At 42.4% G+C, this 27,797-nt stretch overlaps 1 protein-coding gene and 1 pseudogene across 2 annotated transcripts in view; one reads left to right on the top strand and one right to left on the bottom strand.

Moving 5' to 3' along the window:
* Positions 1–27,797, top strand: part of LOC140734552 (probable G-protein coupled receptor 174) — a 245,617-nt gene that overhangs the window by 101,906 nt on the left and 115,914 nt on the right. Inside the window, exon 1 of one of the 2 annotated variants that reach the window (XM_073058678.1) lies at positions 12,048–12,284. The exons of the other annotated variant lie outside the window; for it this stretch is intronic. The gene's annotated coding sequence lies outside the window, so the exon portion shown is untranslated. Of the gene's footprint in view, positions 1–12,047; positions 12,285–27,797 lie in introns of those variants that run through there. 2 annotated transcript variants of the gene reach the window in all.
* LOC140734008 (uncharacterized) overlaps positions 1,120–27,797 on the bottom strand; it is a 34,284-nt pseudogene continuing 7,606 nt past the window's right edge.

Raw genomic sequence — 27,797 nt, 5'->3', positions numbered from 1 at the left:
GATGGTGTACACCCCAGGGTTCTATAAAAGGTGGCTGAATATTGTGGAAGCATTAGTAATGATCTTACAAGTTTCATTAGATTCTGGAATGGTTCCAGAAGAATGGAAAATTGCAAATGTCATTCCACTCTTCAAGAAGGGAGAGAAGCAGAAGAAAGGAAACTATTGGCCAGTTAGTCTGACATCAGTGGTTGGGAAGATGTTGGAGTTGATTATTAAGGATGAGGTCTCTGGATACTTGGAAGCACATGCTAAAATAGGCCAAAGTCAGCATGGTTTCCTCAAGGAAAAATCTTGCCTTGGAAATCTGTTGGAATTCTCTGAGGAAATAACAAGCAGGATAGACAAAGGAGAATTGGTTGATGTTGTGTACTTAGATTTTCAGATAGCCTTTGATAAGGTGCCATACATGAGGCTGCGAGCCCATGGTATTATAGGAAAGATTGTAGCATGGATAAAGCAGTGGCTGATTGGCAGGAGGCAAAGTGTGGGAATAAAGAGAGCCTTTTCTGGCTGGCTACTGGTGACTAGTGGTGTTCCTCAGGGGTCTGTGTTGGAACCAATTCTTCTTACGTTAACTGTCAATGATTTGGATGATGGAATTGATGGCTTTGCTGCAAAGTTTGCAGACAATATGAAGATACATGGAGGGACAGGTACTGTTGAGGAAGTAGAGAGGCTACAAAAGGACTTCAACAGATTAGAAGAATGGGCAAAGAAATGTAAGATGGAATATAGTGTTGGGACATGTATAGTTATGAACTTTTGTAAATGAAATGAATGGATTAGGTATTTTCTAAATGGAGAGAAAATACAAAAAAACTGAGGTGCCAAGGAACTTGGGAGTCCTTTTGCTGGATTCCCTAAAGGTTAATTTGCAGGTTGAGTCTGTGGTGAGGAAGACAAATGCAATATTAGCATTCATTTTCATAGGACTAGAATATAAATGCAAGGATATAATGCTGAGACTTTATAAAGCACTGGTGAGGCCTCACTTGGAGAGTTGTGAGCAGTTTTGAGCCCCTTATTTTGCAAGTTGTAGAATACACCTTCTGCTGCTACTTGGACACATCTTCAGTGATGACCCCGGGGTCGTAGGATATTTCGGGTCTTTAATCATCAGACACCCTCTCCCGGTCGACCCAGCCGGGGATGATCAGCCCCCGACTTGTGTCCAAGTGGCGCACTAATCCATGGATCACCCCTCGGGATCCACAGCCTCCGTGAGGCCTTTTCAGCAGCTTCCAGAATGCTCGGTGGCTCTTCTGCACTGCAGTCCTTTTACTCCAAGGAGTTTAAGAGTCCGCTGTAATGAATGGCCATCAACGCCCCGGCACTCAACGTTGACTGGCTCCCAGCGAGCTCTCCAGTCATTGCTCCCAACTTCGACTGGCTCCCAGCGAGCTCTCCAGCCATTGCTCCCAACTTCGACTGGCTCCCAGCGAGCTCTCCAGCCATTGCTCCCAACTTCGACTGGCTCCCAGCGAGCTCTCCAGCCATTGCTCCCAACTTCGACTGGCTCACAGCGAGCTCTCCAGCCATTGCTCCCAACTTCGACTGGCTCACAGCGAGCTCTCCAGCCATTGCTCCAGCATTCTGCAACAAGATCTGTGTACTTAGCCCCCTTGTGCTCATTGGCCTCTGGTCTTCCCAGGAGATAGTAAGTTCCAGCAGGACCACTTGCTTTGTAGACTCCGATATTAACACCATGTCCAGCCGGAGCGGAGTGGCTGCAATGATCTCTGGGAACGTGAGCTGCCTCCCTAGGTTGACTCGGAGCTGCCAGTCTCGTGCAGTGGCAAGAAGCCCTCCCGAGGAGCTAGGCTGATGTTGAGCCTTCTCCCCCCGCTCTAATAAAGGTGATGGACTGTTTGGGAGCATTCTGATTTTTGCTATCTTAAATCGCTGCGCTGATTACATCCACCTTAGGACTTGGTCATGGCACCAGGGTATTGCCCTTCCCCCAATGCCTTCGGGCAGTAACTGAGGATATGCTCCAAAGTGCCCCTCTTCTGGCACAGTTGGTATGCTGGAGTGTTTGCCATGCCCCACTTGTGCAGGTTGGCCGGGCTTGGGAGAACGTCATAGACTGATTGGATGAGAAACTGGATGCACAATGGTTCGGCTCTCCAGAGCTCTGTCCAGGTGAACTCGCCAGGTTCCGCATGCTCCCATCTAGTCCAGGCGCCTTGCTTGTACATACCAACCATCTTGCGGTATCATTCTTCCTCTGCTTCTGCTCGTATCTCGTCCTGAACCAGTCGATGCTTCTCCTTTCCATGGGTTTTGTTGTAGCGTGGTTTGGGAAACAGCCCAGTCCTGCCCGCCCCACCGCCACAGCGCCCACCAAAATTTTGTGCTGCAGCCAAGCCTCCGCTCTGGCAACAGCTTCCTGTGCCTGCCACTTCCTTCCAGTCTTTACGCAGATTCCTGCCGAAGCGACTTTAACTTCAGAGGAGTCTCGGTACATTATAACCTCCCTGGCTCGAGTGACTTTGAATTCCTCTGATAGGCCACTGATGGGGAGCTGCAGCTTGGTTGAATACAAGGTCCAGGGGAGCCCCAGCCACCTCCAGAGAAACTGACTGATGGTTTTCTCTAGAGCCTCCACTGTTGACATTGGCACCTTGCAGACTAGAAGGGGCCAGAGTAGCCTTGGCAAGACTCTGTGTAGGTACATCCAGGCTTTGAATTTTCCTGGAAGCCCCGATTTGTCAATCGCGGTGAGCCAGGTTATCAAGTCGCTCCTGGTTTGTTGAAGTTTGGCTGTGTCCTTCAGGGAACTGTTGAAGATCTTGCCTAGGCTCTTGACTGTTTTTTCTATCACCGTTGGAATCTGGATCCCTCCCAGGGTAAAATGGAATCAGTCGGCCACTCTTCTCTTCTTCAGGACCAGAGACCTGGACTTGGCTGGTTTAAAGCTCATCCTTGCCCATGAGATGAGCCATCTACACCAAGGGATGGATATTGCCATCACCGTCAGGTTGTCCATGAATGTTCTTATGGGGGGCTGCTGAGTGCCAGATCGAGACATGGGGCCTCTACATTCCACCTCCGCTGACTTGACAGTCATGTTCATGGCCAGTGAGAAGAGTGACACCGAGATTGTGCAGCCAGTGGTTATGCCCTTCTCCAGCCGATGCCAGGCAGATGTTAGTGACCCTGAGGAGACTCTCAACCTGAAGTTGCTGTAATAGTCCAGAATGAGGTTTCGGATCATCTCTGATAGATAGATAGATACTTTATTCATCCCCATGGGGAAATTCAACATTTTTTCCAGTGTCCCATACACTTATTGTAGCAAAACTAATTACATACAATACTTAACTCAGTATAAATATGATATGCATCTAAAATCACCCTCTCAAAAACACATTAATAAATAGCTTTTAAAAAGTTCTTAAATAGTTTACTAAAATACATTGAATGGTAACTTAAGCTCAGTCCTAACCCCGGCACTTTAACATATCTTGCCCCTGGCGGTTGAATTGTAAAGCCGAATGGCATTGGGGAGTAATGATCTCTTCATCCTGTCTGAGGAGCATTGCATCGATAGCAACCTGCCGCTGAAGCTGCTTCTCTGTCTCTGGATGGTGCTATGCAGAGGATGCTCAGGGTTTTCCATGATTGACCGTAGCCTACTCAACGCTCTTCGCTCTGCTACCGATGTCATACTCTCCAGTTCTGTGCCCATGACAGAGCCCGCCTTCCTTACCAGCTTATTAAGACGTGAGGCGTCCCTCTTCTTAATGCTGCCTGGAACATGGTGTTTGTCAGTGCTGTTTCAATGAGCTTGTGTGGGATGGATCCATAGGTATTAGTTAGGTCTACCCAGAGTGCTGCAAGGTCTCCTCTGTTTTCCTTGCCTCCTGAATCAGCTGGGTCACCACTCTTGTGTGCTCTAGGCATCCAGGTACTCCTGGGATTCCCCCCTTCTGTACTGAGGTGTCTATGTATCCATTCTTCAAGAGGAACTCAGTTAAACGTTGGGCCACAATCTTGAAGAAGATCTTCCCTTCAACACTGAGCAGTGAGATGATACGAAGCTGCTCGATTTTGCTTGAATCCTCTTCTTTTGGTATCCAGACACCCTCCGCTTGCCTTCATTGAGCAGCGACCTTTCCTCTCCGCCAGATCACCTTTTAGATCTAACAGAATCGCACAAGGAGCCTTGGGCACTACTTGTAGATTTTGTAAGGCACTCCGTTGAGGCCAGTGGTGGAACAAAAGACATGCTGAAACTGGGGAAGCTTCAAAGGAGGTTCACAAAAATAATTCCAGGATTGAATGGCTTGACATATGAAGAGCATCTGATGGCTCTGGGCCTGTAGTCACTGGAATCCAGAAGAATGAGGCTTGACCTCTTTGAAGCCCATCGAATGATGAAAGGCCTTGATAGAGTGGATATGGATGTGGGGAGGATTTTTCCTGTGCTGGGCGAGTCTAAGACCAGAGGACATGGCCTCAGAGTAGAGGGATGTCCTTGTAGAATGGAGATGAGGAGGAATTTCTTTTGCTAGTGTGTGGTGAATCTGTGGAATTCTTTACCACAGACAGCTACGGAGACCAAGTCTTTGTGTATATCTATTATCTATTAGTCACAAGGGTCGGACAAGGTGTCCCCTTGGACCTTGTGGGAAGCAAATGTAAAAACCGCAGGTGTTCTGCCAGGAGTGTTTAAAACATCTTTAGCCACAGACAAGGTGCTGGAGGACTGGATGATAGCTAATGCTGTTCCGTTGTTGCTCTAAGTAGTGAGCTGGATGTCAGTAGTGGGGAAATTATTGATTGGCATTCTAAGGGACAAGATATATGTAAATATTTGTATAGACAAGGCCTTATTAGGAGTAGTCAATATGGCTTTGTGCATAGCAGGTTATGACTAACCAATCTTATTGATATTTATCTGGGAAATGATGAAATACAGGCAGTGGATGTTGTCTACGTGGGCTTTAGCAACAAAGTTTCATATGAGAGGTTAGACCAGAAGTTTCAGTCATTTGGCATTCAGGATGAAGTAGTGAATTAAATTCAACATTTGTTTCACGGGAGAAGTGAGGGAGTGGCAGTATATGGCTGCCTGCTTAACTGGAGGGCTGTGTTACAGGGATCACTGCTGGAAGTGTTGTGGTTTGTTATCTATATTAATGACTTGCCTAATAATGTGGTAAACTGTAAGAGCAAATTTGCAGATGATACCCAGGCTATCAAAGCTTGTAGTGATATCTGGATGTGCTGCAAAAATGGGCTTAAAAATGACAGGAGAACTTTTAAGCAGATAATTGTGAAATGTTGCTCCTTGAGAGGATAAATCTGGTTAGGACTTACACTGTAGATGGTAGAGCAATGAAGAGTGTAGTAGAACAGAGGTATCTCAGAATACAAATCCATAATTCCTTGGAAGTGGCATCGCAGCTGGATTGGATTGTAAAGGTTTTGGCACATTGGCCTTCATAAATCAGACTATTGAGTGCAGAAGCTGGATGTTATGCTGACATTGGTGAGACCAAATATGGAGTATTGTGTGCAGTTCTTGTCAGATACCTACAAGAAAAAATATCAATAAGACGACAGAGAAAATTTACCAGGATATTGCTGGGACTGGAACCCCTTGGCCCTTCACGCTAACCACAATTCCTATCTAAATTCATCCCATTTGCCCCTATTTGGAGTATATTCCTAAATCTTGGTTATCTTTATGCATATCCAAGTGTCTTTTGAATGTTGTTAATCGACCCCTTCCTCTGCGTGTTGGATACAGTGTTCACTTTTGTTCACCCTGCTTCACAAACAATGCTATCAAGCTGGAAAAAGTGCAGAGACAATTTACAAGACTGTTACTGAGGCTCAAGGGACTGAGAGGTAATGATAGTAATTTTATATAGACCTGATAACTTTAGAACCACAGAACCATAGAACACTACAGCACAGTACAGGCCCTTCAGCCCTCCATGTTGTGCCGACCCATATAAGCCTTAAAAAAAAGTACTAAACCCACACTACCCCATAACCCTCCATTTTTCTTTCATCCATGTACCTGTCCAAGAGGTTCTTAAATACCCCTAATGTTTTAGCCTCCACCACCATCCCTGGCAAATAATTCCAGGCACTCACAACCCTCTGTGTAAAAACCTTACCCCTGATGTCCCCCCTAAACTTCCTTCCCTTAATTTTGTACCTATGCCCTCTGGTGTTTGCTATTGGTGCCCTGGGAAACAGGTACTGACTATCCACCCTATCTACGCCTCTCATAATCTTGTAGACCTCTATCAAGTCCCCTCTCATTCTTCTACACTCCAAAGAGAAAAGTCCCAGCTCTGCTAACCTTGCTTCATATGACTTGTTCTCCAATCCAGGCAACATCCTGGTAAATCTCCTCTGCACCCTCTCAATAGCTTCCACATCCTTCCTATAATGAGGTGACCAGAATTGAACACAATACTCTAAGTGCGGTCTCACCAGAGATTTGTAGAGTTGTAACATGACCTCTCTACTCTTGAACTCAATCCCCCTGTTAATGAAGCCTAGCATCCCATAGGCCTTCTTAACTACCCTATCAACTTGTGCAGCGACCTTGAGAGATGTATGGATTTGAACCCCAAGGTCCCTTTGTTCATCTACACTCTTAAGTAACTGACCATTAATCCTGTATTCAGTCTTCTGGTTTGTCCTTCCAAATTGCATCACCTCACACTTGTCAGGATTGAACTCCATCTGCCATTTTTCTGTCCAACTCTGCAGCCTATCTATATTGTCTTGTAACCTTCGACCACCTACAGCTCCGTCCACAACTCCTCCAATCTTTGTGTCATCTGCAAACTTACTCACCCATCCTTCCGCCTCTACATCCAGGTCATTTATAAAAATCACAAATAGCAGGGGTCCCAGGACAGATCCCTGCGGCACTCCACTAGTCACCGACCTCCAGGCAGAATACTTTCCTTCAACAACTACCCTCTGCTTTCTTCCTTTAAGCCAATTTTTTATCCAAACAGCTAAGGTTCCACTTATCCCATGCCTCATGACTTTCTGGATGAGTATCTCATGAGGGACCTTATCAAATGCTTTGCTAAAGTCCATGTAGACCACATCCACTGCCCTACCCTCATCAATTTCTTTTGTTACCTCTTCAAAAAACTCAATCAGGCTCATGAGGCACGATCTTCCCTTCACAAAGCCATATTGACTATCCATGAGTAGACTGTACTTCTCCAAATGCTCGTAGATCCTATCCTTAAGAATCCTTTCCAGTAGTTTGCAGACTACCGATGTAAGACTCACCGGTCTATAGTTCCCAGGTTTCTCCCTATTACCTTTTTTAAACAAGGGAACTACATTTGCCATTCTCCAGTCCTCCGGCACTTCCCCTGCAGCCAAAGAGGATTCAAAGATCATAGCTAATGCTTCTGCGATCTTTTCTCTCAATTCTCACAACAACCTCGGGTGTATCATATCCGGCCCTGGAGATTTATCAATTTTAATGTTTTTAAGAAGATCCAGCACTTTTTCTTCCTTAATCTCCACATTGTCCAGAACACAGGCCTGCTCTACTTCGACCTCATCCTGATCAAGATCCTTTTCACTTGTGAATACTGAAGCAAAGTATTCATTTAGGACCTCCCCAACCTCCTCTGCCTCCAGGCACATGTTGCCCTCTTTATCCTTTAGCGGTCCCACCTTCGTTCTCGTCATCCTCCTATTCTTCACATACGCATACGACGCCTTGGGGTTCTCCTTAATCCTTCAGGCCAAGGCCTTCTCATGCCCCCTTTGAGCTCACCTAAGTCCTTTCTTTAGCTCCTTCCTGGCTACCCTATATTTCTCACAAGCCCCTCCTACTTCCTGCTTCTTATATCTAACATATGCTTCCTTTTTCCTCTTGACAAGTTGCCTCACATGTTTTGTCAGCCATGGTTCCCTTTTCCTACCATTTTTTCCTTGCCTCAGTGGGACAAACTGAGCCTAGCTGTGAGCCTAGCATCTGCAGCAGATAAGATGTTGAAAAGCATTCTGAGGGAAAAATATGCTTAAATTTGGAAAGGCCGGGTTTGATTAGGTGTAGCCAGTATGGTAATCTTTTGTTATGAATTTGATTAAGATTTTTTTTGATGAAGGTTGGTGAGGGGAGGGTAAGAAATGTAATATATATGTATTTGGAAAGGTACATTGGACTGCTCTGGAAGGCTAGCTGGCATGGCATCCAAGGAGAACTAGCAGATTGGATATAAAAGTTAGATGGCAGTAGGAAACAGAAGATGATGGTGGACATGTGTTACTCAGTCTGGAAGTCTGTGACTAGAGATGTGCCCCAGGGATAGGTGCTGAGCCCATTGTTATATGTAAACTATATCAATGATTTGAATGGGATTATATGAGGAGTAGTTGGTAAGTTCACAGATGACACTAAAATAGATGGTGTAGGCAGTGAAGAGGAGGGTCCAAAAAGGCAACAGGATGTTGACTGGCTGGGTAGGTGTGCTGAAGAATGGTTCGTGGAATTTGTGTGAAGTGTTACATTTTGAAAGGACAAATGAAGATAGGACTTTAACATTGAACAGAAGGGCCCTGGCTACTGTTGAAGAACAGAGGGCCCTATAAGTACTCTGCATAATTTCCTCATAGTGGAAACACTGGTATTTGTGGTGGTGAAGAAGTCTTTTGACATGTTGGCCTTTATTATCAGGGCAATGAATATGGAGCTTTGGAGGTTATGGTTTAATTGTGTGAGATGTTGGTGGACTTATAATATTCAGATCAGTTTTGATTATTCTGTTTTGGGAAGAATGTGATTAAACTGGAAAGAGAGCAAAAAAGATTACAGAGAGAGGTTAGACCAGCTGGGCTCTGAGGAGCACAGCAAACTGAGGTGACATTTCATAGAAATGTATAAATTGAAGGGCATAGATAGGGTAAGTGGTCTTTCTTTCTAGGGTTGGGGAAATGAAACCTAGAAGACATGGTTTTAAGTTTTTTTGTTAGGTAAAAGTTTTAGTAAGAACCTGAAGGACAACTTTTTTACACAATCATAGATACAGTATATGGAACTAACTGCCAGAGAAAGTGGTTGAAGCAGGTACATTAGAGAAATTAAAGAAGTATGTGGATGACAAGAGTTTAGAGGAATATGGAGCAAGAGCTGGGAAATAGGATTAGCATGAATATACACCTTGGTCACTTTGGACCAAAGGACCATTTTACCTGCCATACATCTCTGTGATTCCATGAACTTTTCTCATTGGAGCATGAGGGAATTTTGCAGAGATATATAAAATTATGCAGGAGATGAATAGGATAAATGCACACATTCTTCTTCCAAGGGGAATCAATGATTAGAGGGCATATGTATAAGGACAGTGGAGAGGAGTTTAATAGGAACCTAAGGGGCAACATTTTCACCCAGAGAACAGACAAGAAATTGAATGCAATTCCAGAGGAAGCAGTTGAGGTACATAGAAACATTGACAACATTTAAAAATTACATAATAGGTTCATGGATAGGAATGGTTTGGAGAAATAGAATCAAAGAGTCTAAGAGTAATACAGTCCAGCTACAGACCACTTGGCCTGTGTTAACTATTGGTGCTTACCAAGCTAGTCTGAATTTCACCCCCCCTCCCTTCAAGACAACCCTCTGTGTATCTATTCAAGTGCTTCTTAAGTGATACAATTGTACCTGTTTTAATCACTTCAATCACTTCCTCTGGTAGCATGTTCCATATACTTTCCACCCCTTGTATGAAAAAGTTGCCCCTCTGATCCCTTTTAAATATTTCCACCTCAATCTAATACTATAACCCATTTCCTGACTCCCCTCCCCTGGGGAAAAGACTGCTATATCCACCCTATCTATGTCTCTCATAATTTTAAACATTTTTCTGAGGTTGCACCTCAATCTTCAAGTCATGAGGACCTAGCCTGGCTTATCACTCCATATAACTCAGGCACTCTGGACTTGGCAACATCCTTGTAAAAATTTCCTGAGTTTAAACCCATCGTTCCTATGAAAGAGTGACTTAAACTATACACAGTATTTCAAATGTGGCCTCACCAACAACTTATGCAACTTCAAAATAATCTCCCAACTCCTTTACCTAATGACCTGACTGATGAAGGCCACCGTGTTAAAAGCATTTTTCACCACTCTGTGTATCCGTGATGCTACTTTCAAAAAACTTGTATTCCTAGCTCGCTGTGTTACACTCTCTCGTGTCCTGTCATTCACAATCCAAGTCCTATACTGCTTTCACTTTACAACATGCATCACCTCACAGTTACCTGTATTGAAATACTAAAAAGGTCATTAAGAAGGTAAAGATGGAATATGAAAGGAAGCTAGCATGATACCAAAGGTTTCTTAAGATACATAAAGAATAAAAGAGAGGCAAATGTGGATATTGGACCGCATGTAAATGATGCTGAGGAGGTAGTAATGAAGGACAAGGAAATAGCAGATGAACTGAATAAGTATTTTTCATCAGTCTTCACTGTGGAAGACGCTAGCAGTATGATGGAAGTTCCAGGTGAAAGGAGTCATGAAGTGTGTGAAGTTACCAGAATTAGATCTTGGGAAACTAAGAGGTCTGAAGGGAGATAAGTCACCTGGCCCAGATGGTGTACACCCCAGGGTTCTGAAAGAGGTGGCTGACGAGATTGTGGAGGCATCAGTAATGAACCTTCAAGAATCACTAGATTTTGGAATGGTTCCAGAAGATTGAAAAATTGTAAATGTCACTCCATTCTTCAAGAAGGGAGAGAAGGAGAAGAAAGGAAACTATAGGCCAGTTAGTCTGACCTCAGAGGTTGGGAAGGTGTTGGAGTCAATTATTAAGGATGGGATCTCAGGGTACTTAGAGGCACAAAATAGGTCGTAGTCAGCATGGTTTCCTTAAGGAAAATCTCGCCTGACAAATCTGTTGGAATTCTTTGAGGAAATAACAAAGGAGAATCGGTTGTTGTTGTGTACTGGATTTTCAGAAGGCCTTTGACAAGGTGCCACACATGAGGCTGCTTAACAATTACAAACCCATGATATTACAGGAAAGATTGGTAGGAGTTAAAGAGTAGGAATGAAGGGAGCCTTTTCTGGTTGGCCGATGGTGCTAGTAGTATTCCACAAGGGTCTGTGATAGGAGCAATTCTTTTTATGTTCAAAGGAGGTTCACAAAAATGATTCCAAGGTTGAATGGCTTATCATATGAAGAGCATTTGAATGCTCTGGGCTTGGAATTCAGAAGAATGAGGGGTGACCTCATTGAAACCTATTTAAGTCCATGATAGAGTAGATGTGGAGAGGATATTTCCTATGGTGGGAGAGTTTAAGACTAGACACAGCCTCAGAATAGAGGGGTGTCTTTTAAGAATGGAAATGAGGAGGAATTTCTTTAGTCAGAGAGTGATGAATCTATGGAATTCATTGCCACATGCAGCTGTGGAGACTGTCTTTAAGTACATTTAAGACAGAGGTTGATAGATTCTTGGTCCTCTTGAAGGGATATGGGGAGAAGACCGGAGATTGGGGCTGAGAAGAAATTGGATCAGCCATGATGGAATAGCGGAGCTGTTTGAATGGCCGAATGGCCTAATTCTGCTCCTACATCTTATGGTCACAAAGTAAACTGTCGTGGGTCATCACAGATACAATGAACAGCAATGGTGTTGGTGCTTTGTGACTTTGACTGGGTCCTGGACTGGGTTTAGGCACAGGCTCAGGTTCAGGACTAGGTCTCGGTCTGGGTCTGGGCTGGGCCTGAGTCTGAGACTGGATTCCAGTCTGGTTAATGCCGCCTGCCTCAGAAAATTTCATATTGGGGAGTTGAAACTGGAGCCAAGCTGGCACAGCATCTTGGCGATGGCTCTGAATATGTTCTGGTGCAGAGACAGGGTTCTGACATTTCACTGTGATCTGTGAAACCCCCGACACCTCCAAACTACGCCCTGCCGAAACCGCCCGCTCCTCGATTTGCAAAGTAGGAAATGAAACACTCACAGCCTGCATACTTCATTTACATAAAACCACAGGAAGCACCGGCCAAGGGGAAAGAAGGAAATGTAAAATGTACATGCTTCACACACACTGCTCTCCGAACAGAAACACAGAGATCCGTAATTACTATCGCAACAGTACCGGTCTCTGTCGGCAGACCCACAGAGGGGAACTATCCCTGCGTGTTTGCAAAACAGCCGAAAATCGGGCGCAAACACACAGGCTTCATCACTTGAGATTCTGGACAATCGGGGACAAGACTCACCCACGGACGGAGCTCGGCAGTACCAAGATCTCTCGGGTAATGTGCTCGATGCTAACTCTAATCTCGAGAACTGAATCATTTCCATTGTTTTAACCCTTATTGGTCAGCATGTTAACTCAGGAGTACGAGGGCCGCTGTAAAATCTTTCAGCTTCTCTTCAGAAACAGTACCACGTTCATAACTGAAAGCTTTGGAAAAAAATCTGTAAGGAATCGTTTGGTAATCATTGTGAGCTTGTTGAGTGGAGACGAGGAGAACAGGCTTATGCATCACGGATTGATCTAAGTATGGATTAATATGAAATATCCAATCTATTATAATGATTCTGATGATTAATAGTTTACAGTAGGAAGTGAGGGAAATTAGTATGCTAATAATAAAAGGTGACCAATATTCAAATAAAACTGAGTTTCAACACTTTAATTAACTTAACTTTTATAGTCTGGTTATGCCACAAGAACAGAAGTGGTAACCTTCTCAAAATCTGCTGCCCAAGAGAGAGAGAGAGAGAGAGAGAGAGAGAGAGAGAGAGAGAGAGAGAGAGAGAGAGAGAGAGAGAGAGAGAGAGAGAGAGTGTGTGTGTGTGTGTGTGTGTGTGTGTGCACGCGCACGCGCCATGTCTTTTGTCCCAGTAAGAGGCTTGATTGGGATGAAATGTACTTTACAAGGTAACATTGTGCATGGTCAACACTCACAAATAAACCAAAGTTAGAAATGCAGAGACTTGCTGTAACTAGCACAGTGTCAGAGGCCTTTTAATTTCTTTTAAACTTACCCCGTCATCTTAAAGCTATGTCCATTAGTATTTGTATTGCCACCCAGTGAAAAAGACTCTGATTGTCTATCCTCTCATAATTCTACAAATGTCTATCAGGTTTCTGCTCAGCCTCTGGCTTGAGGCCTTCCGTTGGTCTGGGTTGACTATGGATGTCCACATGATACACAAGCCAGGGTAGTACGACATGGAGAGCAAGCTTTTACCACCTCTGACACACAAATGAAAACAATCCAAGGTGGTCCAATCTCTCCTTTTCTCCCACATCCCAAAGACATGTGGGTTGGTAGATTACCTGGCTACTGTAATTTGCCCCAAGGTGAACGGTAGAAATTGGATGAGTTGATAGGATTGTATGGAGAATAAAAAATGGTGTTATCATAGCCAAGAGAAAATCCGCAGATGCTGAAAATCCAAGCAATACACACACGATGCTGGAGGAACTCAGCAGGCCAGGCAGCATCTATGAAAAAGAGTAAACAGTCGATGAATTGGGCAGAGACCTTTCCCTTCAGCAGGATTCACTCTGTGTGTGTGTCTTTCCATAGATGCTGCCTGGCCTGCTGAGTTCCTCCAGCATTTTGTGTGTGCTAATATAGTATTGGTGTTAATTCCTCTATGATATGTTTGGGCATAGCTTCCTGGAAAAATGATGGAATTCAAAACTCTGCAGAGGATCTATAGAGATCTGAGTTAAATACAAAATTCTAGTCACACTCAGCAGATCAGGCAACATCTGCAAAAGAAGAACTGAGTTCATCTTTCAGGTGAAAGCCCTTACCAGTACTGGGAAATTTCTCACTTTCCTAGTTGTGATGAGAGTTTCAACTCAAAGCTTTGGTTCTATTTTCACATCTGAATGAGTAATGTTTTTATGAAGATACTGTGCGGAATGGGCCCTTCCAGCACAGCCCAGCGATCCCAATTTAATCACAGGACTCTGGTGGTGGGGTGGAGATATGTCTCTACTAAAGGAGGTCTAAGACACTGCTTTCCTCCACTAGCCTGCAGGTCACATTTGGGCAAGGTGTAGCACCTGCTTAGCCCCTGATCAGGGTCATGTGAAGCCATGGGAGCAGCTGATGGATGGTCGTATGAGCAGCTGGTGCATATCTCAAACCCCGGTATGCGACCACTGATGCCAGACAATCTCTGAAGAGTATTGATAATGGCTGGGGTCACCTGTCTTGTAAAGACACTGCCCAGTAAAAGGCAATGGTAAACCACTAATGTAGAAAAATTTGCAAATAGAAATCACGGTCAAAGACCATTGTTGACCATGCCAAATGGCAAGGTGCCTTCTTCTCACTCATGTTCAAATCTACACAGCACTGTTATGGAGGAGAAGACAATGGCTACTTGCCATTAAATAGGTCTTGGAGGAATGGAGACATTGTCTGATAGGAAACTTGCTGATCTGGACTGACCACCAAAACCTCATTTCCACACAACAGTCCTACCAACTCAACCCACATCAGGCTCGCTGGGCCCTCTTCTTCAAGCAGTTCAACTTCACCATCTCCTACCAACCTGGGTTCCAAGAACACTAAAGTGGGTGCCCTATCATGACAGTTCGACGCAGCGGAAACAGAGATTGACTTTCAGCCCATCATCCCATTTTCTCAGATCCTCACACCGATTGACTGAGATCTTGAGAACCAAATCTGCCAGGCCCTATAACACGAGCCTGCTCTGGCCAGCACTCCTGACAACCAGATGTAAGTGTCGGCTGCTGTGCGATCTGTGGTTCTTCTGTGGGCCCGTCTCACCTCTCTCCGGCAATGGATTTACTGTGACATTGGTTCTGCTGTCCCACTATGATCGCAAATGTTGCTGTCTGCCCTCAAAATGCCCAGCCAAATTCCTCCATCAAGCAGTCCTCTAGGCTCCTACAGCACCTAACAGACTCTCGGCACCCCTGGGCCCATATTGTCATGGATTTCATCACAGGTTTGCCAGCTTTTGGTGGGGCAACGGTGATAATGACAGTGGTGGATCAGTTCTCCAAACATCCATCAGCGGCTGAGACAGCAAGCCTGGTTCTCTAATGGCTTCTCATGGGACATTGTGCTCTGGGCCGAGCTGTCCCACAATCTACACACCTCCTCTGCCACAGGCATGTCACCCCTGAGGAGGAGCTAACAGTCCAGTCCAGTCTGGTTTACCGCTGCTGGAATGCTTGGAAGATGGCATGGAGGTCCATTATACCTGCCAATTGAACCTACTGCAGCCTGGCCAACCACCAGAATTCTCCAGCCTGGGGACCCGTGTTTGGCTGTTTACCCAAGATCTGGCCCTGCCTCTTCCGCAAGTTCATAGGTCCATTCAAGATTACCCATTGCATCAATCCAGTCAGTTTCATCTCCAATTGCTGCCATCCCTCAGGATCGTATCTACTTTCCACATGACATGCCTCAAACCCATTTTTCTTAGACCACTCAATCCAGCTGAATCTGTACCTCCAGAACCTAGGATGGTGTAAGGAGGTCCTGTGTACGTGGTTAAGCGGTTGATGGACTCACGTCATGGTTGATAGGTGTGCAGTACCTGGTAGACTGGGAAGGGTGTGGCTCAGAGGAGAAGCTATTGGTGCTGTTCAGTTTCAGCTTGGATCCATCACTTATCGAGGAGATCCACTAGACACATCTGGGTTGGCCTGAGCCAGTGGGTGCTGGCCATAGGAGGAGACTCCTGTCAGGCCTGCACAGGCAAGTAGCTCCTAGTCTCTACCTAACTAAAAAGAGTCACCTGCCACTTGTTTCCAACTCATTAGCTGTTGCCTATATAAACCCAGCTCTCATACACATTTGTTGTTCACCCTTCAAACCAGCCAGCCTTAACCAATTACTCCCTACCTTCATTTGTCTGTGGTGTTTAGTATCTGTACTCTCTCATTTTATGGTCCCTTGTGGCTTGTTATTTTCACAGTCTATTATTAAAGTTATCATTCAGAATTCATTCAGCAATATTGTTCTACATTTGGGTGAAGCCTCTTCTACATTTCCTGACAGGTTTATATGCTGTACAGTTCTACCTACCCTTAGAGCTATCATTGGACATACTCTGAGCTACCTGCTAACACATACTGCTGCTTAAGTGAAAGAAGTTCAAGATTTACCACCATTTCAAATTCATTTGCCCTCCCCATCTCATAAGCCTCATTTGCTTTTTACAATGCTTTCAGATATTTGAAACTCACACATCCATCAAACCATATTGTAGATGAAGGATTATTATCATACCTACCAAATATTATTTTAAATGCACCAAGTTCACTATTGTTGTTTTAACAGAATAAGTAATATATGGAGCAGTAATTACTAAAAATAATAAAAATATGCTTATATAAAAAGCCTGAATGGAATTGAGTGGGTGTATAGAATATTTGGATTGAATGGAACATCCATGGAAAAGAAAAGAAAATTGGTGGTCATCAATCTAACAAATTCTACTTAAAATATTTGTTTCCGTACAATATTTTGAAACAAAGTTATGGTAGATTCCAGCAGCTGACCCACAACAGAAGTGCCTTCTCTTTCCTCAGGAATGGTTTTAAAGTATTAGTGTAGATTCAACCAATGACACCAGCTGTCTTGTAATGAAATATATTTTAGCTACAAAGACAGTAGAAAGTGACATTTAGATGTAACTGAGTGAACTTCTGAACCACAAAAAAATGTATTCGCATTAACTTTAGAACCCAAGAGCAACGGTGAATAGAGTCGAAAATGCAAATTGCGGTTGAAACGGTTGTTGTAGTAACGTGTAAAATTAGATTCTTTGTTCACTTAGGCATGTTGTCAGTAAAGGACAGAAACACAAGAGTGTGCCCTTCATTGTCCAACCAAAGAATGGAAGGAAAGTTCCCATGAATCACCTGCAGCTGCTTTTATTATTGGCTAATTGCTGAATGATCTTCAAAAGAAAATAGAGTGGAAATATTATAATGGTGGGGAAACCACTTTAAATGTGTTTGATCAAACTGCGTTGGACAATGGGTACTTGAAGGATGGTGTGATCATGATTGGATAAAGGGCCATTTTCTGTGCTCTATGACCCCATGACCTTGCCAATAAATTTAGAACATGGAGCATAGAACATTTCAGTAAGGCCTTTTGGCCCATAATTCTGTGCTGGCTTTTAACCTACTCTGCGATCAATCTAACCTTCCCTCCCATAAAGCCGATAACAACTGACTGGTGATGAAGCATCTGCAAACTAATTGGCAAGTTTGGCAAACACCACAACATCAAAGCCTCCATTTTTCTATCATCCATGTGTCGATCTACGAGTTTCTTAAATGCCCCAAGTGTATCTACTTCTATCACCACCCCTGGCACCCACCATTCTCTGCGTACAGAAATAACCTGTCACATCCCCCTGATAGTTTCGTCCTATCACTTTATAATTATGCCCCATTGATTGAACATTTCAGCCTTGGGAAAATGTCTCTGGCTATCCACTTGACCTATGCCTCTTATCATCTTGTACACCTCTATCAAGTCACCACTCATCCTCCTTTGTTCCAAAGAGAAAAACCATAGCTCACTCAACCTATCTTCATAAGGTGTGTCTCTCGTACTGACAGTGTTCTGGTAAATCTTGCTATGCCCTTTCTAAAGCTTCCACATCCTTTCTATACTGAGGTGACCAGAACTGAACACAATATGTTTGGTCTAACTAGGGCTGTACAGTTTAAGAGGTGCACCATTAACTCACAGGAACCAGAATGCCAGAACAGTTAGTGCAGAGTTTGTGGAGGCAGATGTTGGTAAGACCCCAGACAAAGTTAGAAATCAAAAGGTTGTGACTAGTGTCCTGAGCTGCATATATTTCAATGCAAGAAGCAGGAAAAGTGGATGATAGAGCTGAAGATGAGGTAGCTGGTTTACAAACAGGGGCAATGTGTAGTGAGGAGAGGCTGTTGATAGGGCAAAATTGCAGTCAACAAGATGAGCTGCAATGTGAAAGGTGGACCAAATAGAAAAGGGTGAATACAGGACTGAAGGCATTATATTTGAATGCGCACTGTTACGCCCGTGGCCCCCTCCTTTTTGAGAATGGCAGGATCGCTATTGATTCGAGTCAGGAGACCCAGGAAATGAGAGAAAGACATGCAGAATCCACAAAGAGTTTGGAATGTGTCCTGGCCTCCGAAAGGCGGACCCATTGATAACGGCTATTGTCTCTTGGAGACGGACTTGTGTATTGAATCCTGTAGGATGCATCGAAGCCCCCAGGCAATGAACCGAGGAGGGGGAGGTTGGTGGAGGGATTGCATCATCCCACCCTGATTGACATCTGAGACCCTGTGAGTCAGGATAAAAGAGGGTCTGAGGAACAGCCCCTTCAGACGAACCAGAAGAAACGCTAGCGATCCCGTAATAGCAAAAACTGGTGGAAAGGCCACGTGCGTCCTTTTCCATTTGCCCCGGAATCGGTGGGCCCTTTTACCAAGGAAGAACGGTTTTTATCTAACCACGGGGAAATCAACTCCCAACGACTCTCGAAGGATTGACATCATAAAAGGAATGGACAAGTTTTAACCCGTCTTTCTCTCCAACCCAAAAGCTGCAGCTTGAATGAACTACAGTGACTTTTATATTTCCATCGGACAATACATTATCCCCTAGACAACGATAGAGCTATGTCTTATTGATTATTATTATACCCGCGCTTTTAGATTTAGTATTGACGAAGTATATTATCTGTATGTTTGCATTGATATTATTTTGTGTATGCTTATCAATAAATACTGTTAAAAATAGTACCATCAGACTTCAACGGACCTCTCTATCTTTGCTGGTAAGTGACCCAGTTACTGAGTACATAACAGCACAGTATATAGAATAAGGTACTGTAGATGAACTTGTAGCACAGTTACAGATTGGCATGTATGATGTCATAGGCATCATTGAATCATGGCTCTGGACATTGCTCTGTTGGTAAAAGAAATTAAATCGAATCATTAGAAAGAGGTGACAAAGGTGTTGAATCATTGTGGATAGACCTAAGGAACTGTAGGGGTAAAAATCTCAAGGTTGTTGTATACAGACTTCCAAACAGTAGTAAGGATGTGGTCTCCAAATTACAATGGGAAATATAAAATGCATGCCAAACTTCAGTATCCAGATAGATTGGAAAAACTAGGTTGGTGCTGGATCTCCAGAGAGGAAAATTCTAGGATCCCGACAAGATGGCTTTTTTAGAGCAGCTTGTGGTTGAGCCTACTAGGGGATCAGCTATTCTGCATTAGTTGTTAAATGAAGAACCAGAACTGATTACAGAGCTTAAGGGATAGTGATCATAATGTGATAGAATTCACCCTGCAATTTGAGAAGGAGAAGCTAAAGTCAGATGTATCAGTATTAAAATGGAGTACTGGGAATTACAGAGGCACGAGAGAGGAGTTGGCCAGAATTGATTGGAAATGAACACCAACAGGGCAGAACAGCAATGGTTCAAATTTCTGGAAGCAATTCAGAAGGCACAGGATATGTATGTCCCAAAGAGGAAGAAGTATTCTAAAGGAAAGAAGACATAACCGTGACGTACAAGAGGTCAAAGCCAACATAAAAGCCAAAGAGAGGGCATATAATGGAGCAAAAGTTAGTGGGAAGTTAGAGGATTGGGAAGCTTTGAAAAACCAACAGACGGCAACTAAGAAAGTAATTGAGAAGGTAAAGATGGAATACAAAAGTAAGCTAGACGAAGAGGATACCAAAAGCTTCTTCAGATACATGAAGTATAAAAAAGAGATGAGCGTGGATATCAGACTGCTGAAAAAAAATCTGATGAGGTAATAATGGGGGACAAGGAAATGGCAAATGAACTGATAAAGTATTTTGCATCAGTATTCACTGTGGAAGACACTAGCCGTATGCTGGAAGTTCCAGGCATCAGGGGTCATGAAGTGTGTAAAGTTACCATAACTAGAGAGAAGGATCTTGGGAAGATAAAAGGCCTGACGTTGGATATTCTAAATCACCTGGACCAGATGGTGTACACCCCAGTGTTCTCAAAGAGGTGGCTGAAGAGATTGTGGAGGCATTAGTAATGATTTTTCAAGAATCACTTGATTCTGGAATGGTTACAAAAGACTGAAAAACTGCAAATGTCATTTCACGCTTCAAGAAGAGAGAGATGCAGAAGAAAGGAAACTATAGGCCAATTAGTCTGACCTCGGTGGTTGGGAAGATGTTGCAGATGATTATTAGGGACGAAGTATCAGGGTTAATGGAGGCACATGATAAAATAGGCCCTCGTCAGCATGTTTTCCTCAAGGGAATACCTTGCCTGACAAATCTGTTGGAATTCGTTGAAGAAATAAAAAGCAGGATAGACAAAGGAGAATCGGTTGATGTTGCATACTTGGATTTTTAGAAGGCCATTAACCATGTGCCACACATGAAACTGCTTAGTAAGCTATGAGCCCATGGTATTACAGGAAAGTTTCCAGCATGGATAAAGCAGTGGCTGATTGACAGAAGGCAATGTGTGGGAATAAAGGGAGCCTTTGCTGGTTTGCTGCCGGTGACTAGTGGTGTTCCATAAAGGTCTGTTTGGGACCGATCTTTTTACATTGTATGTCAGTGATTTAGATGAAGGAGTTGATGGCCTTATTGCAAGGTTTGTAGAAGATGTAAAGATTGGTGGAGGGGACAGGTAGTTTTGAGGAAGTAGACAGGCTACAGAGGAATTAGACAGATTACGTGGATAAGCAAAGAAGTGGCAGATGGAGTACAGTGTCAAGAAGTGTATGGTCATGCACTTTGGTAGAAGAAATTAAAGGGTAGGCTATTTTCTAAATGGAGAGAACAAACAAGAAACTGAGGCATCAATGGACTTGTGTCTTGTGTTGAACTCCCTAAAGATTAGTTTGCAGGTTGAGTCTGTGATGAGGAAGGCAAATGCAATGTTAGCATTCATTTCAAGAGAACTAGAATATAAAAGCAAGGATGGAATGTTGAAACTTTATAAAGCACTGTTGAGGCCTCACATGGAGTATTGTGAGCAGGTTTGGACTCCTTAACTTAAAAAGGATGTACTGAAATGGAAGAGGGTTCAAAGAAACTTCCTGAAAAATATTCCAGGATTGAATGGCTTGTCATATGAAGAGCATTTGATGGTCCTGCGCCCGTATTCACTAGAAATCAGAACAATGAGTGGTGTCCTCATTGAAACCTATCGAATGGTGAAAGAACTCCACAGATAGAGTGGATGTGGAGAGGATGTTTCTTATGGTGGGAGAGTCTAAGACCAGTGGATCCCACTTCAGAATAGAGGGATGTCCTATTAGAACGGAGATGAGGAGGAATTTCTTTAGTCAGAGAGCAGTGAATCTGTGGAACTCATTGCCACAGGCAGCTATGGAGGCCAAGTCTTTATGTATATTTAAGGCAGAGGTTGATAGATTCTTGAGTGGTCAGGGCATGAAGGGATATGGGGGAAATGTAGGAGATTCAGGCTAAGAGGAAAATTGGATCAGCCATGTTGAAATGCCGGAACAGATGCAGTAGTCCAAATGGCCTAATTCCATGGTCTAATGGTCTCTTGATCTCAAATTCCCTGTCTAATGAAAACCAGCACACCATAACCCTTCTTCAGCACCCTGTCAACTTATGCAACAAATTTGAGGATTCTATGGATGTGGACCCCAACATTCCTCTGTTCATCCACCCTACCAAGAATCCTGCCATTAACCCTGTTTAAATTCAATTGTCAGAAGTGAATCACCTTATACGCCTTCAAATTGAACTTCATTTGCCACCTCTTAGCCCAGTTCTGCATCCTGAGCAGGGATCCCCTGTGGAACATCACTCATTGCCGACCTCCAAGCAGAATATTTTCTATCCATTACCACCGTCTGCCTTCTTTGGGCAAGCCAATTCTTTATCCATACTGATACGGTCCCCTGGATTCCATGCTTCCTGACTTTATGAATGGTCCTACTATTGGCAACTTTATCAAATGCCATATACACCATATCCACTGTTTTACCTTCATCAAAATGCTTTGCTCCATCTTCAAAGAATTCAATCAGTCTGTCGAAGGATAACCTGCTTCTTACAAAACTATGCTGACCAGCTTTAATCTGATTCTACTTCTCCAAATGCTCACAAATCCTGTCTCTAAGAATCTTCTCTAGTAATTCTCCCACCAATGAAGTAAGTCTGTAATTCCCTGGGTTATCCCAACTCCATTTTTCAAACAAAAGAATAATATTTGCTATCTTCCAATCATCTGGTGCTACTCCTGAGACCAGTGAGGATGCAAAAAGCATTGTCAAAGGTGCAGCAATTTCTTCCCGTAGTAACCTGGAGTATATCTTATTTAGCCCTCCCTGAAGAGAATCACTTCACATTTTTCATTTTTCATTTAAGTTGCAAAAGACCAGTTTGTCTTTATTTACAGTTTTGCACAAACTTGGCATGTTCCCAGAATGACTGAAATGCCAATGAAATGCATATGGACAATAAACAATTTGTCCAAATCAAGCTTTTACAAATCCTGTTCAAAATAGAAAATGTCAGAAAAACCTAGCAAATTAGCACAACATGATAATGATTGGATCAATTGTTTTAATAATTTTGAATCAGAGATAAAATTTTGACTGGGATATTAGTGTAACTGCTGCTTTGCTCTGAAATAGTTCTACACAATTTGCTATACCATCTTAGAAATCATATCTGATTGCAGAGTATTGCACAGTTTGTATGTGTGATATTTGCATATGTAAAAGTAGCACAACTGACTTAATTCTGGAAATATGGTTAAGAAGTGAGAAGCAGAGATCTTAAGCAAATCAAGCTTTGCTTGGCTTCTATCACAGTTCACAACGCTTCAGCTTTTTAACATGTCAGGTGTGTTGTGCATTTAATATTTCAATAAGATTTGAGTAATCTTACATATGTATGTGTTTGATAAAGCATTCTTGTTTGTTTAAATAATTTATCACATATGTATAAATACATGAATTGCATATGACATCATACTACCACGTGATATGTGCACACCTCACTTAAAGTAAACACAAAGATAGAGCGACATTTCAGACTCCCATATCTTCCTTTGAATTAGTTTAATGTTTTCAAGTTACAAAGCATAACATTGGCAACATGGTTTTTTTTTAAATGAATCTGAGACAGCTGTTGATATTCGTGATACAGTGAGATAGTCGAACTAAAAAAAAAACACAGCAAGGAACGGCAAGTAAAAATGCAGCCTAGCACATGCAGGGACTGTAGAGTAAAAAAAAACAGTGTGGCACGTGTTCTTTGGAAGGGAACACATAATAGACTTTCTTAAAAAATCAGAAAACAGAAGAATTCATGTGGTTATAAAGAATGATTATGGGATGATATTAATCATTACAAAAAGAGCAGGAATTGCTGGCTACATCAGAAAAATTGATGCATTTGATTACACAACAGATAACTGGATTTTATGTACAAAGCAAATTGAACAATATTTTGAAGCAAATGAAATAGCCAATGAGAAACAAGTACCAATTTTGCTAAGTGCTTTGGGTTTAAGGGCATAGAGTTTTGTTTGAATTTAGATTTCTCCACTCAAATCAACAGAAATGAGATTTGCTGATGTCAAAGTAATGCAGGAACATTTAGAACTGAAGCCAATATTGACTACAGAATGTTTTAGGTTTCATAAGCAGAATCTAAAAGAAGGGGAGTCTATTGCAGTGTATGTGGCTGAATTGAAGAGATTGAGCATTATCAGTTTAATGATGGGCTTAATGATGCACTGAGAGATTGTTCGGTTTGTAGAATCTTACGAGAAAGCATTCAAAAGCAATTCCTAACTGAAGCACAACTCACTTTAAAAGAGCAGTCAAAATTGTTGTATCAATGGAAACCATGGGCAGAGATGCAATTAAGCCATAGTCAGAAATGAAAGTGTAACGTTTAAACAGAAACCAGCTTGGCTAAGCAAACTGTGTTACCATTCTGGCAGGGGCTCACATACACCAGATCAATGCAGAAAATGCAACAAAGTTGGGCAGGCACAAATGAACTGCTTAAGGAAGAGAAAAAGTTAAAAAGTCAAGTTGCAGTTTCAAAAAGAACACCAATCTACATGCTGGTTGATATAAAAAAATCTGACAATGATGAGAGTATCACACAAATATGTAGCCTTGAGGCTTGCAATTTGAAAACTAGCAATAGACAAGCAATATGACTTACAGTAGAAGTGAATGGCAAATTAATTAAAATGTTATTGGACACCGGTTCTGCTTTTTCAGTATTTGCACAAAAATGAGTTTGAATAATGTTTCAAAGATACTGAACTGAAGCCTGCAGATATCCAACTAAGAACTTATACTGGAGAAAAGATAACTCCTGTGGGAATGACATTCATAATGGTGAAGTACAATCAACAAGCCACCTTGAGCTTGTATATAGTAAAAACAGGAGGACCCACATTGTGGGGATGTGATTGGCTGAGACAACTACAACCTGCTTGGAGATCTTGCCACCATATTTTATGCCACGTCCCACCCCCAATAGATGAACTGAAAGTGAATTAAGAATGGTACTGAATGATGACACAACTGTCTCCATGAACCGTTGCCCAAAAGAAGACAACCAGGTGTTGGTGCCAACCTGCTGCTTGTGTTTGGAAAACATATTGGACCAAGGAAAGACCATGCTGCCCAGCGGCAGTATGAAAGTGACAAAAGCATTGGTCTGACTACAACAGCTTTCGTAGGCAACATATCTGAGAAAGCTTCTGATATGTTAATCAGGCAGTTACTTGCAAAATACAGTGTGGTTTTAAGCTGGAAGAGATTTCAAGGAGCTTTAGGAAAGTTGCAAACATTTGGTTTTTGTGAGTACAAAGAACCAGAGTCAACTCTGCATGCATGGCCTTCAAGTGGGGGACAAAAAGCTACTTGCAAAAAGTCGCATTCTTGTTCATTTAAATAATTCATTATGGAATATTTATAAATGCATATATCATCATACTACCACGTGATATAAGTGTGCCTTGCTTACAGTAAGCATGAAGTTAGACCTGCATTTCAGACTCTGTGTCTTCCTTTGAATTAATTTAATGTTTTGAAATTACAAAATATAACAAGGTGGTATTTGGGGAGAGAGAATAGTGCTAATGCATCTGTATGATGATGAAGTGGCAGCTTAGGTATGGCATGACAATTCTTCAAAAACCAAAATAAACACGGGTAGCATGGGAATGTGGTTCTTGTAATGCTTTTCCAGTTCCAGTCTCCTGGGTTCAATTCCACCACTCTCTTAAAGAGTTTTTACATTCTGCCTGTCAGTGAATGTGTCGACACTGGGTGCTATGATTTCCTCCCACATTCCAAAGAAGTATGGGTTAGCAGGTTAATTGGTCACATGGATGTAATTTGGCTGAAAGGGCCTATTACTGTGCTGTATCTCTAAATTAAATTACTTTCAGTGTCCACTTTATTAGGTACAGGAGGTACCCAGTAGAGTGGCCACAGAATGTAAAATTGTCTGGGGCTACAGGGGGGTGTAGATTAGATATAAAGCTCTGAGGAGCATTGGCAGGTGGAATTAAATCTAGCTAGTGTGAGGTGATGTAACTTGCTATGTTAAATACGGTTAGGACATGTGCAATAAATGGTGGGGCACAGGGGAATGTCGATGACCAAGGAAATCATGGCCAAAAATCCTGGAAAGCATTGACAGAGGTTGATAGGGTGATAAAGAAGGGATATGGCATATTTGCCTTCATAGGAAGATGCACAGAAGTTAAGAAGAGGAATGATATAATGTAACAATGCTTAGGCCACATTGGCATATTGTAGGCAGGATGTGGTTGCAGAAAAGATTCATCAGGATGTTGATTAAATTGGAGAACCTTAGTTATGAGGAGAGATTGGATAATCTGGACTTCTTTCCCCTGGAATGAAGGCAGCTCAGTGACACAAGTGAGTAAGATTATCATTGGTAACATAGATTATGTCCAATCTAAAGAAAAATTCCAAAAGCTGGCAACAATTTACTAGAACTAAGAATCAAAATTGTGAGGCTGAGAAAGTATTCATCCCCCTTTCTAACTAATAAGATAACTTTTTTCAGGTCCAATATATGTATTACCTTACCAACTCATCCAAGATGTTGATGTAGAAAATTGGAAGATCACCTGTTTTCAGTGAATTCATAAGAATAAGTATTCCTCCTTCTGTAAGGTCTAACAGTATGGTAGATTGTTAACAGACCAAATCAAAATGAAGTCAAAAGAATATTCAAGACATCAGGGAAATGATAACAGAAAAGCACAAATCTGGGAAGGGTACAAGACTACCTCAAAGGCATTAAACACACCTTGAAACTCAGTGCAGTCTATCATGACAAAGTGGAAAAAATATTAAACCACAGCCACACTGCCAAGGTCAGGCTGCCCCAGTAAGCTTAGTCACAGAGAACAATGGCACTTATAAGAGAAGCTACTGTGATGCCAACAATCACTCTGAGTGAGCTGCAGAAGTCAATGGCTGTAAGTGGAGATGAAGTTCATGGCTCCATAATCTCTAAAGCCTTGTACAAAAAGGATATTTGTGGAAAAATGGCAAGACAGATGCACTGACAAAAAAAAAGCATATTCTTTCCCATAAAAACTTACCAAAGCATCACTTAGATACTGTAAGGGTGCAAAAAAAGCTCTTGTAGTCAGTTGAGACAAAATTGGAGCTTCTTGGGCTCACAGTAAGCAGTACATATGGCATAAATCTAAAATTATGTATCAGCTAGGTAACACCATCCCTACTATAGAGTATAGTGGAGGTAGCATCATGCTCTTCATCAGCATGGTCTGGAAATCTGGTGGGGATTGATGGGAAGATGAATGCTGCTGAATACAGAGAGATCCTGGATAAAGACCTGCTAGCCTCTGCCAGAAAGCTTAAACTGAGGAGGAAGTTTGTCTTTCAGCAGGACAATGACCCAAAGCACACTGCTATGGCAAGTATGAAGTGACTTCAGATAAAGAAAATTGAAGTCCTTGAGTGGCCCAGTCAGAGTCCTGACCTTAACCCAATCAAACATCTCCAGCAACTTCTCAAGATTGCTGTCCACCACCACTCCTCAACTAACCTGGCAGAATTTTGCAAGAAGGAACGGGCAAATTTTGCTATGTCACTTTGTGTAAAAATATCAGGGATTTATTCAAAAAGACTAATGGCTGTAAGAGCTATGAGAGACAGTTCAACTAAGTACTGTGTAAAGGGGGAATGAATATTTTTGAGCTGCTGACATTTCAGTTTTTGAATTTTTAGTTTTTCATGCTTTACAAATTTCTCTGTTTTGGGGGCTCCACTGTGAAAACAAAGGAGCATGTGATTCACTAAAAATATTCAGTTAAATTGATCAAAATCCCTGTTTGTAATACTCATTTATGTAAACAAAGTGTTGAAGGCCAAATACTTTAACAAGGCATTATAGTCTAAATCTCATGGTAGGGATATCAGAAACAAGAGGTCATAGTTTTAATGGATGAGGAAGGAAGTTTAAAGGGATTGGATTGGGTGTTTTTGCATGGAGAGTAATATGTGGAACGTGCTGCCAGGAGATGTGGTCAGATCAGGAATAATTGCACTTAAACAAATAATGAATAGTAGGATATAGTCCTCACGCTAATACATAAAGCAAAAAGTTCATCTTGATATAGGGTGGGTACTGAAAGGCCTGTTTCAAAAACTCTGACAGCCCAATTAATTAGAAGAAAGAATTTCATTTTTAAAATTCCAATTTCTCACATACTTTAGA

The sequence above is a fragment of the Hemitrygon akajei genome, chromosome 10, assembly GCF_048418815.1.
Source record: "Hemitrygon akajei chromosome 10, sHemAka1.3, whole genome shotgun sequence".
NCBI classification, from domain to species: Eukaryota; Metazoa; Chordata; class Chondrichthyes; order Myliobatiformes; family Dasyatidae; genus Hemitrygon; species Hemitrygon akajei.
Note: the sequence above shows the minus strand (reverse complement) of the source record. Positions and strands in the feature narration are given on the sequence as shown.